The 11,880-nt window shown below is 41.2% G+C and overlaps 1 long non-coding RNA gene across 1 annotated transcript; it reads right to left on the bottom strand.

The window, feature by feature from the left end:
• Window positions 1-1,964: 1,964 nt before the first annotated feature.
• LOC138367859 (uncharacterized) lies at window positions 1,965-11,326 on the bottom strand. The gene is made up of 2 exons (XR_011229426.1): window positions 11,138-11,326; window positions 1,965-2,195 (listed from the first exon to the last, which is right to left on the bottom strand). It is a non-coding gene; the product is annotated as an uncharacterized lncRNA (long non-coding RNA).
• Between the last annotated feature and the right edge of the window lie 554 nt (window positions 11,327-11,880).

Below are 11,880 nucleotides of genomic sequence, written 5' to 3'. Positions count from 1 at the left end.
TACAAATGTTTAGTTATAACACATTAAACATGATAAACGTCAATAAACCAAGTTTTTAACAAATTCGTGATTGAATTTTAATAGGTAATTCTTGGACACCCTGTATAGTATTTTCTTGGCATTTATGGCTTCAAAGGGTAGGTAATTCCATGGGTTAATTACCCTATGAGTGAAAAGTATCTCCTGTTTTCAACCTTCATTGTAGCTTGTTGAGCTTGAAGCTGTTGCCCCTTGTGTGAGTTACACTTGACCTTTCAAAGCAGAAATCTGGATTAATTTCTTCCAGTTTGTTCAATATTTTTAAGGTCTCCAAGAAGATCAGTGCTGTACTGTCATGTCTGATTTCTAGTGTTTAGTGTCCTGAAACCTTCAACTTTTCCTGGTATGGGAATTTACTTAATTCTTGGATATTTTTGTTTCACTTCATTTAACTTTTTCCAAGGAAGTTAGTTAATAGATGACAAGTGAAGATGAAATTTAAAAGTTTTGGAAGCAGGAGCAGTGTGAACCAGATTATTACAGTGTGTGTTGATTTGTCAGAAGAAGAGTTTTATGTCAAGAGGACACAGGGTCCAGGGTCCAGGGACCCTGGTCCATGGTCCAGGGACCATAGGATTAAGGACTTGCCCGAAACGCTACGCGTACTAGTGGCTGTACAAGAATGTAACAACTCTTGTATATATCTCAAAAAAAAAAAAAAAAAGGGTATTAGTGAGATTATTGAGACTAATGCTAGCATTAGCATGTCATTGAGATGTAAGTCTCATCCTAACCACATACTCAGACTTTTTTTTTTTTGAGATATATACAAGAGTTGTTACATTCTTGTACAGCCACTAGTACGCGTAGCGTTTCGGGCAAGTCCTTAATCCTATGGTCCCTGGAATACGATCCCCTGCCGCGAAGAATCGTTTTTTCATCCAAGTACACATTTTACTGTTGCGTTAAACAGAGGCTACAGTTAAGGAATTGCGCCCAGTAAATCCTCCCCGGCCAGGATACGAACCCATGACATAGCGCTCGTGGAACGCCAGGCGAGTGTCTTACCACTACACCACGGAGACTGCTAAAGCAGTCTCCGTGGTGTAGTGGTAAGCAAAGCACCCAGGAAAGTGCGAAAGACTTTGAGTAAATCTTTACATAAATTTCACAAATGTAGTACATAAGTGTGGATTTTTATCCTATGTTATTATTATATCTGTGAAAAGGACATTACCATTACTTATTATTGTTAAATTTCCTAAATAATAATAATAATAATAATAATAATAATATTTTATTTAGGTAAGGTACTGTACATACATACAAGTATAAAGATCTCAAAGTTAAATTGAATAGTGTTATTCAAATTCACATACTGTACTGTATTTAACTTCATTAAATTTATAACCGTATACATTAACTTAATGAAAAATGAATAAGTCCAAAAAAATTTAATATTCATTAACTTTTATTATATGTTTACAGTCATCTCGTTAGCCTCCTTCGTTTGGCTATGTCCACCATACCTCACCAACAGCCAGTTAAAGATGCTACTAAATTTATAGCAAAATATCTAGAAAATCAAATAGTACATGAAAAGATGGCATAGCCACACCCATATGTTAAGTGTCATTAGTGTTGAATTGAAATTGAAATAAGTTTATTGAGGTAAAATCCACACAAAGGGATGAGGTTGCTCTAAGCTATTCTCACCCCGTTCAGTACATCGTGTTAATACATACATAGACACACATCACAAACAATAAACATATTACCAAACATTCTGAGAGATAAACATCTACATTTGCTTCATTTTTTTTTTTTTATTATTTTCTACCACAGACGTGGCCACACATTTACAATGCTAATCGGCATATATACATTTTTTTCTGTTCTCCATGGACAGGGTTAGAGAAGTGTTAAACATATAGTTCAAGGGTTTATTGAACACTCAACCACAGAAGGTGATTCGGTGCTTTTCATAAAATTTAGTGTTGGACAAGCTGCTTCAGAGCGCGACCTTGAGACTAACTGCCGATGGCACCGCCACCAGCCTAGCGTCTCCCAGCACTACGCATGTTGCTCAGGCCCTGTGACCCCAGGAGAGTGTTAAGAAGTTCAGAGTTGCGCTTCTGGGCAGTTCCTGTGGTTGTCTGGTGGTAGTTTGAGGGCAGAGGCAGCAGCACCAATGACACAGAACCCTCCTCCGGCTGCTGTAACATACAGTATGCACAATTTATAAATAAATAAATAAATAAATGTTTATTTAGGTAAGGTACATACATACAAGAGATTTTACAAAGTTTGTTGGATTAATAGATAGAGCTAGTACATACAATGCCTAAAGCCACTATTACACAAAGCGTTTCGGGCAGGAAAACGATTTACTTTCAAACACAGTACATAGTTACAAAGTAAGGCTTGAGGAATTGCAAGAAAGCTATCCATCAGATGAGATTAGGCAAGTTGCATTCAGTTCAGTTGTATTCAGGCAAACAACTCTGCAAATAATTAATTCTAAATAAACAGTTCACTTAAAATTAAAACTAGCTCAAACCCCCTTGGCAAATGCATCCCGTTCTCATTAACAAATGCCAAATGCTCCCTAATCCAGCCTCCAAACCTCGTTTATGAATGAATAACAGTTTACACACGACTCACAACTGATGACATTCAACCACTTCCGGAACAAGTGCTTCACTGACGACTGGTGTTCGAACCCCAACGCTGTAAATGCTTCACCCACGTACTACAAACACAAATAATCACCAAAGAGAACCTAAACACCTAACCTAACCTATGCCTATATATGCACAATATACTAACATATTATAATGATAATTTATATTCAACATTCCCGTTTTAAATGAACAGCATGTAAAAATTTATGACTGCGTCTGTGGGGTCGACCGCTGGATGTAATGGACTTGAGTCATAGACGGGTTGAATACCAATAATTGCTAACAGAATCTAGTTACTTAACCTAAGTTATGTTTAACTGTTCAACACATTCTAGCATATAATATTACCTTATAGCATTCTAGCATATAATATATATATACTTTCTATACATTATATATATATATATATATATATATATATATATATATATATATATATATATATATATATATATATATATATATATATATATATATATATATATATATATATATATATATATATATATATATATATATTCTATACATTATATATAATATATATATACTTTCTATACACCTTATATACATTCTAGCATATAATATTACCTTATAGCTGAGACAAAAAAAAATTGAATATGAAGCACTTTACGTTAAAATTGACAAATGTGTCTTTAGGTTGGGCCGCCGCCTGGATGAACCTAGCCTGAGGACAGCTTGTGTAGTTGCAACCCGTTCTCGCACTTTCTTACAGTCAATATTGACTTATTTTAAATACGGGTACATGTGGCATACTAAACATACTAGTTTACCTTGAAAAGCTTCATAGAAAACACCGACCTTCCTGAGGTCGGTGTTTTCTATGAAGCTTTTCAAGGGAAACTAGTATGTTTAGTATGTCACATGTGCACGTATTTAATAAGCCAATATTGACTATACGAAAGTGCGAGAACGGGTTGCTATATGGCTGCCAAATGTTTTACGGGCTATTCATGCCCATGCTACCTCCTGTGTGGCTTAGTCAATCTGCCAACAGTTGGTGTCACGGCTCTCCTGATTACCAGCTACTTAGCGCGCAAGTTAATCTGGCGCTGATAAACCACCAACCAACGAAAATGGTAGAGGGGAAGTTATTAATGGTGTAGATGAGCTACTATGGGGCTCTACCAGCAAGGGGCATGTCATTACATTCAAGGCTGGTTCTCTAGGGAAGCCCTTGGTGGCTTCCTGAAGCTAACAAACTTGACTTCTCGAATAATCCATTGCATTTGACATCAAAATCTCCGACGGACAGATAAAAGGTTACTCTAAATTATAGTGGCTTGCAGACATTCACGTTTTCTTTGTGTGTAGGTCGTTAGGTTGGGATATTACCTTAAATTAGTTATATGTTCGAACGTTTTAGAACACCGTTTTCTCCCTACGATCCCCTGCCGCGAAGAATCGTTTTTTCATCCAAGTACACATTTTACTGTTGCGTTAAACAGAGGCTACAGTTAAGGAATTGCGCCCAGTAAATCCTCCCCGGCCAGGATACGAACCCATGACATAGCGCTCGCGGAACGCCAGGCTAGTGTCTTACCACTACACCACGGAGACTGCATAAAGGAAATGGGTTTATTTAACAACCTTGAGGTTACCTTGAGATTTCGGGGCTTAGCATCCCCGCGGCCCGGTCCTCGACAACAAGGAAGATGGAAAACATTGGGCAAACCTGAGTGGAAGTGAATGGTAACTACAGGTGTCCTCAGGACCAAGGGACCTCCATCACCCCCCAAGCCTCAGTTCAACCCGTCCTCTTAAAAATAACGTCACTTTCCGCTCGTATGTGCGCTATGGCCAAATTTGGACGTAATTTAAAATGAAATCGACTCAGAAAAGTGACGTACTACTGTCCCGTTTTCTGTTTGAGTCGTCCGGCTTACTCGGTAAGGTTAGGAGAGGAAACTTTCTGTAACACTGTAAAAGTGTTTGAGTTAGTTTATTTAAAATATATATAGAGTACATGAGTCACAGACAAGGATCTGAGAGGCGCCAGTTGTCTGCCTGAGATCTCACACCTCAAAGCGTTAATGACCTCAAGTGACCTGAGGTCAGATCATGAGAATTTCACCTTGCTTCCGCTAAGCTCTTAATTGTAGTCTGGTAGCCTTCAAACAAGCCGACGTTTAAGGAGTGGCTTGGTAGTGCCGGAGGCTATCTACTTGTGGGCGGAGTTAGCTACTAGGTTCCCCAATATAAACTCGGAGAGCTATCCACCAGGAAGCATTAACAGACAGAACAGCAGACGAGAGCAGAGACGTCCCTATCAGGGAGGCTGTCGGCCGGCAAGGGCGGGAGTCTCTGTCAACTACAGACCCCCCCCCCTTCTCTATTCAACTTAGACTCAGTCCTCGGTGAGTGAACATTAAGGTGACTTGGTCGTGTTTACGTATGTTGTGTGATGATCAGGGGCAGTCAAGTTGTAGGGTTCTCGAATTCTTGGATAATGACTCTCTTTAACATTTTAATTGAATTGCTACATTATGATACTTCATGTGAAATATAATTATGAATTTATTATTTAAATTGTGTTTAACTTTGTTCCCTAGAGCTTTGAGTTGAGGTGAGAAAGCCTCGGTGGTTACTAGATTCAAGATATTAATGAGTACTTGTTTGGAGTTGATACATGGTACAGAGGGAACATACTAATAATGAACTCATGATAACATCCTTGGAGAATTTTGTGATACAGGCAAGTTCCATTCCTTGTCTTGTATGTAATGATCATGAATGGATGGTGGCAGCATTTCGTCTTCTACTATCTACTCTTCTACTTCTACTATCTACTCTTCTCCTTCTACCTATCTACACCTCTCCCTCCACCCTTCTCTAAACTCTCACTTTCAGCTAATGACCCTCTTCGCTCCTCCCACCTCCCTACCTCTTACCCCAAACCCTCACTAATTACTTCACTATTCATTTCTTTCCTTTCGTTTTCTCTTATACGTTTGTGGCAATGATTCTGTATTCTAGAGTTCTCTCTAAAGTTCCGGGTAGCTGATCCAGTTACGGCACCTTGTAGTCTTAGCACCTAGGTAGTCAAATACCTAGGTTACAAGGTGTTGAACGAGAGAGGTTGCCTTAGGAACTCTGGAGGTGCTCTAGAATAGTTAGCTAACTGGGGACGGGATAACGGACTAGAGAGAGCTGTTTCCCCCGGCCTCGTTAGTTAACTGGGGGGTGGAATAATGGACAAGATAGAGCTATTTCCCCTACCCCCCGTTACAATGGTGGCAGCGGTGGGATGCAATGTTTAAGGTATTGGTGTTCTTTTGAACATTGTTCAGTCCCACGTGTCTTTTTGCCGCTCAGGCGCTATCAGGGAGATCTTGACAGGTGTTTTACTTTCGCGATTTAGCGAGTTTTTTCAGGCTAGGAGATAGTGATTCTCTAGTGTTGTGGTTTAGTGATTTTGTGAGTTTTGTGGTGTTCAGGGAATGTTCACCAGAACTTGCGTGTATAGTGATTTATGTTAGTAATAAGATTTGGCGATTTGGGAACTTAGCGGTGTTGGTAGTGCAGGTCAGCTGAGTGTGACAGGTGACCTCGCATGTCCCACGGGGACACCCAGCCACCGCTGGTCTCCAGGTCAGTGGGGGAGTGGCAGGTGTAGTTTTTAAGTGGTGGTTCTGCTCAGATTATTGCGATCGACTGTTTTACTCCATTTGAACGCAATAACCCGAGGTGTACTGGTATTGTACAGCATGCTAGGGGGAGGCTTAGTATGTCAGTAGACTTCACGTTGGGGACGCTCGACGTTAGATAGTCTGGTCACAGGGGTGGCAACAGTTTGGAGTTGTTGACCGGCGGAGAAGCTAGGAAAACACTCTGGGTCACGTAGGTGGCTGTAGGTTAAGGGTGGGAGTAACGGTTAATTATGTACTTAAGATTAGGAAAGGTACAGTTAAGTGAGGCTAGTGTTTGTCTATTAGTATTGATTTTTTTGTGTGTGACAAGTTAAAAGTAGTGATGCCCTTATTCTCTCTTCTCTAACTTTACTCTGTTACTGTTTTATGTTCCACCAAGTCAATCATTCAGAGTTAATTGGATTATTAAAAAAAAAAAAAATTGAAGTGTAGTTGTTGCCAGGAGGAGAGCGTTATGATATAACTGTGTAACCCTATACAAACTACAGGGTCACACAACAGCATGGAACACGGGTATTGTCGCCTTTATGTTCAATTCACAGGTGGGAGCCAGAGGAGAGGCGCGACGCATATACAGAAGAGGGAGACGGCTGCTGTGTACCACACTCAGGGGCGTTTATCACCACCACCACGACCAGCCCACTACCTGGAGGTCATGGCTCCACCACCATCACCACCCCAGGGGACCCCAAGATGCAGCCCTCTCGGTCGGTCAACATTGGTCTACCCATTGGACCCCAAGACGGACGGACCCCAGTGGACCCCAAGACTAACGGACCCCCAGTGGACCCCAGGTCGTTCTGCAGACGACCCCAGACGACCCAGTAAAGATGGAAGAGGAGCAACAACGACTCCAGTCTGTCCCACCAACATCGGTCTACCCAGGACGGACCCCAATGTACCCCAGGTCGCTTGTCAAAGACCCATGGGAGGAGGAAGAGAAGAAAGAAGAGAGAAGAAGGAAGAGAGAAGAAAGAAGAAAGAAGAAAGAAGAAGAAGAACATAAGACAAGCTGAGTGAGACACGATGCCTCGTGTCCCTTGCTGGTGTCAGCATCATTGCATGGAGCGTAATTGCAAGACAGGATCGTTTGCCTTAACTGGCCGCCCCTCCTGCAAGCAGGTAGCTCTGTTGAGTGATTCTTCCTGTGTCATGCGGACTTGATGTGGCTGTCAGAAGTAGCTCTCTGAAGGAGGCGTGCTGGAGCAACAGGGAGGAAGAAGAGTAGGATGGGATTTCTACTGTTGGCAACTATATGAAGGTCTCGAAACTTGTAGTCCCTATAGCTGTGAAGAACCCCAATATACGTCTCTCATGGTGACTGACGTAGGGCCAATTACAGATCAGCTGGGACAACCGAATTCCACGGTCCTGTGCGCAGTTCAAGTAGTAACGGCTTTCGGGTTGACCAAGTGTTGTTGTGCGTTAACGACGGAGAAGCGACGGAGGCAGTTGTGTTGAAGAAATGTGGTACAGGATTATCTACAAGACCAAGCAGTGACGTCGCCCAGCCAGAGACAATGGACGTCTGTCTACATATTTCATTTTTTTAGAGTAGGATGATGTATATTTGTTTAGCTAGGATGTATTTTTTTTTTTCGTTAATAAAGTTGTTGCACACAGCTAGCTTGCTTTAGCAGTGTTGCAAAAACTTTATTTCGGGGAGAAGGGGAGATGTAACACTGTAAAAGTGTTTGAGTTAGTTTATTTAAAATATATATAGAGTACATGAGTCACAGACAAGGATCTGAGAGGCGCCAGTTGTCTGCCTGAGATCTCACACCTCAAAGCGTTAATGACCTCAAGTGACCTGAGGTCAGATCATGAGAATTTCACCTTGCTTCCGCTAAGCTCTTAATTGTAGTCTGGTAGCCTTCAAACAAGCCGACGTTTAAGGAGTGGCTTGGTAGTGCCGGAGGCTATCTACTTGTGGGCGGAGTTAGCTACTAGGTTCCCCAATATAAACTCGGAGAGCTATCCACCAGGAAGCATTAACAGACAGAACAGCAGACGAGAGCAGAGACGTCCCTATCAGGGAGGCTGTCGGCCGGCAAGGGCGGGAGTCTCTGTCAACTACAGACCCCCCCCCCTTCTCTATTCAACTTAGACTCAGTCCTCGGTGAGTGAACATTAAGGTGACTTGGTCGTGTTTACGTATGTTGTGTGATGATCAGGGGCAGTCAAGTTGTAGGGTTCTCGAATTCTTGGATAATGACTCTCTTTAACATTTTAATTGAATTGCTACATTATGATACTTCATGTGAAATATAATTATGAATTTATTATTTAAATTGTGTTTAACTTTGTTCCCTAGAGCTTTGAGTTGAGGTGAGAAAGCCTCGGTGGTTACTAGATTCAAGATATTAATGAGTACTTGTTTGGAGTTGATACATGGTACAGAGGGAACATACTAATAATGAACTCATGATAACATCCTTGGAGAATTTTGTGATACAGGCAAGTTCCATTCCTTGTCTTGTATGTAATGATCATGAATGGATGGTGGCAGCATTTCGTCTTCTACTATCTACTCTTCTACTTCTACTATCTACTCTTCTCCTTCTACCTATCTACACCTCTCCCTCCACCCTTCTCTAAACTCTCACTTTCAGCTAATGACCCTCTTCGCTCCTCCCACCTCCCTACCTCTTACCCCAAACCCTCACTAATTACTTCACTATTCATTTCTTTCCTTTCGTTTTCTCTTATACGTTTGTGGCAATGATTCTGTATTCTAGAGTTCTCTCTAAAGTTCCGGGTAGCTGATCCAGTTACGGCACCTTGTAGTCTTAGCACCTAGGTAGTCAAATACCTAGGTTACAAGGTGTTGAACGAGAGAGGTTGCCTTAGGAACTCTGGAGGTGCTCTAGAATAGTTAGCTAACTGGGGACGGGATAACGGACTAGAGAGAGCTGTTTCCCCCGGCCTCGTTAGTTAACTGGGGGGTGGAATAATGGACAAGATAGAGCTATTTCCCCTACCCCCCGTTACATTTCAATTAACATTTTGAAACTTTATGAGAATTTCCTGCCCACCAGAGGACCCTTAACTTACTGTTGGAAAAAAAATCCCAAATTTATTTTCAAATTACATCCATTTTCGGCCATTCTGGTAAACGGCCAAAAGCGACGTTGTTTTTAAGAGGACAGGTTTAACCCCGTGACAAGCAGCCCAAGACAGTAACTAAAGCCATGAACATTTCCACGACCCCCCCCTCCCCCCCAGCAGTCCCCGTGGCGTAGTGGTCAGACTCTCGCCTGGCGTTTCGTGAGCGCTTTGTCCTGGGTTCAGATTCAGATTCAGATTCAGATGTTTATTCAGGTAAGGTATATACATACAAGTGATGTTACATTAATGGATTGATATATAGATAGAGCTAGTACATACAATGCCTAAAGCCACTATTACGCAATGCGTTTCGGGCAAGGGTTCGTATCCTGGCCGGGGAGGATTAAATGTAGCCTGTTTACCCAACAGGACCTGAGGACCCAACATAACCTAAGGACCTGCCCGAAACGCTGCGCGTACTAGTGGCTTTACAAGATTGTAAATACTGTACTATTCAATGTATTCTCACAAACCCAATGTACCTTCTTGTATATATATATATAAAAAAATAAATAAAATAACAGTAAAATGGGTTAAACGACTTGGCGGGTCGTATTCCAGGGAACATAGGATTTAGGACTTGCCTGAAACCAGACATGACAGGGCGGATCTCATCGTAATTTAAAGTATTAAATAATTTGGAGGATATTAATCCAGATAATTTCTTTAAAAGGTCAGATTTAACACAAACAAGGAGCAACGGTTTCAAGCTCATCAAGCCACAAATTAGGACGAAAAACAGATGTTTTTTAACCCACAAGGTGAAAAAGCTATGGAACTGCTTACCCGCCGACGCCATAAATGCTAAGACATTACTGCAGTTCAAAATTAATCTGCATAAAATCATCAGCAAAAATGGTGGGGTGGGGGAAGGACTTTAACAAACCGCCGGCTTCCTGCCCCTATCGAGGCCACTAGAGAGATGGTGACTAATGTAAATTCAGGCAAATATTTCATTCAAAAGTCCAAGAATGAAGTAGGTAATTTTTTTACCACCTCTCCCAGTACTTTACTATCTTCAAGTACAACTATATCAATAACATGTCTTAATATCACTACTTTATATTAATACAGTAATGACATACACGGACATTTTGTCATTATTTACTTGTCAATACACTTATTTCTTGTTCAAGACTGAATGCATCAACTGTACCTTAAAATTCACTGCCAATTGTGTTTAAGACTTGACCGAAACATTGACTTTAGTCATTATATATACTAACTCTATCTATAAATCTATCAATTTTTGTATAGCCTCTTGTATGTATGTACTTTACCTGAATAAACATTTATTTATTGAGTATTATTTATTACTTGTGTCGCTTGTGTTAGTGAAGAGAATGTACGGGCCCACAGCGGCTTGTAATGCTGTACATAACACAGCTGTTGTTACAACATCAATTACAAAATGCTTGTAAACCAATACAATAAATACAAATAAAAGTGACACCTACTGAAACATAGTTAACTTTAACATAGTTAATAATTAATAATTAATTAATTAAGGTATAAGGACTCGCAGAGCAACTTCCCAACATTTACAAGGGGTTCCGGGAAGCCTATTACTTTCAAAAATCCGTAAACGCTATATGCGTGCTAGAGGCTTTACAAGCTGTAAAATAATCATCATTTCTATATACTCTCTTAACCCACAATGTACCTTATTGTATATAAATAAATAAATAAATACGTCACCTCTTCCAGCCAGAGTGGGTGCGCTGACGCCATGGTCGCCAGCAGCAGAGTCGCCACCATCAAGGAACGAACACTCACGGAGCACATTCTTGCTGGCTGTCGGAAGAACAACATTGATCACTTCTGCGACATTCCTCTCATTATTGTGTTGAAAGAAAGTGGCTGCTATCTTGTGTTTCTCTTACTCTATGTGCACGTGTATTAATAAGTATAAAGTCGCTATATTTCAAGACGTTATCAAATAGTATCTTTAACACTACTGCCCACAACATGGGTATGGGGTGCATAATAAATGAACCGAGTAAAATATAAAGAAATTTACAAAGTACAGAGATATGGAACGGGGCTCGTCCCCCCCCTCCCCAGAGAGCCATGTAGGATGGTGTGTGTGTGTGTGTGTGTGTGGGTGTGTGTGTGTGTGTGTGTGTGTGTGTGTGTGTGTGTGTGTGTGTGTGTGTGTGTGTGTGGGTGTGTGTGTGTGTGTGTGTGTGTGTGTGTGTGTGTGTGTGTGTGTGTGGGTGTGTGTGTGTGTGTGTGTGTGTGTGTGTGTGTGTGTGTGTGTGTGTGTGTGTGTGTGTGTGTGGGTGTGTGTGTGTGTGTGTGTGTGTGTGTGTGTGTGTGTGTGTGTGTGTGTGTGTGTGTGTGTGTGTGTACTCACCTAGTTGTGCTTGTGGGGGTTGAGCTCTGCTCTTTCGGTCCGCCTCTCAACTGTCAATCAATCAACTGGTACTAACTACTAACTA

The sequence above is a fragment of the Procambarus clarkii genome, chromosome 3, assembly GCF_040958095.1.
Source record: "Procambarus clarkii isolate CNS0578487 chromosome 3, FALCON_Pclarkii_2.0, whole genome shotgun sequence".
NCBI classification, from domain to species: domain Eukaryota; kingdom Metazoa; phylum Arthropoda; class Malacostraca; order Decapoda; family Cambaridae; genus Procambarus; species Procambarus clarkii.
Note: the sequence above shows the minus strand (reverse complement) of the source record. Positions and strands in the feature narration are given on the sequence as shown.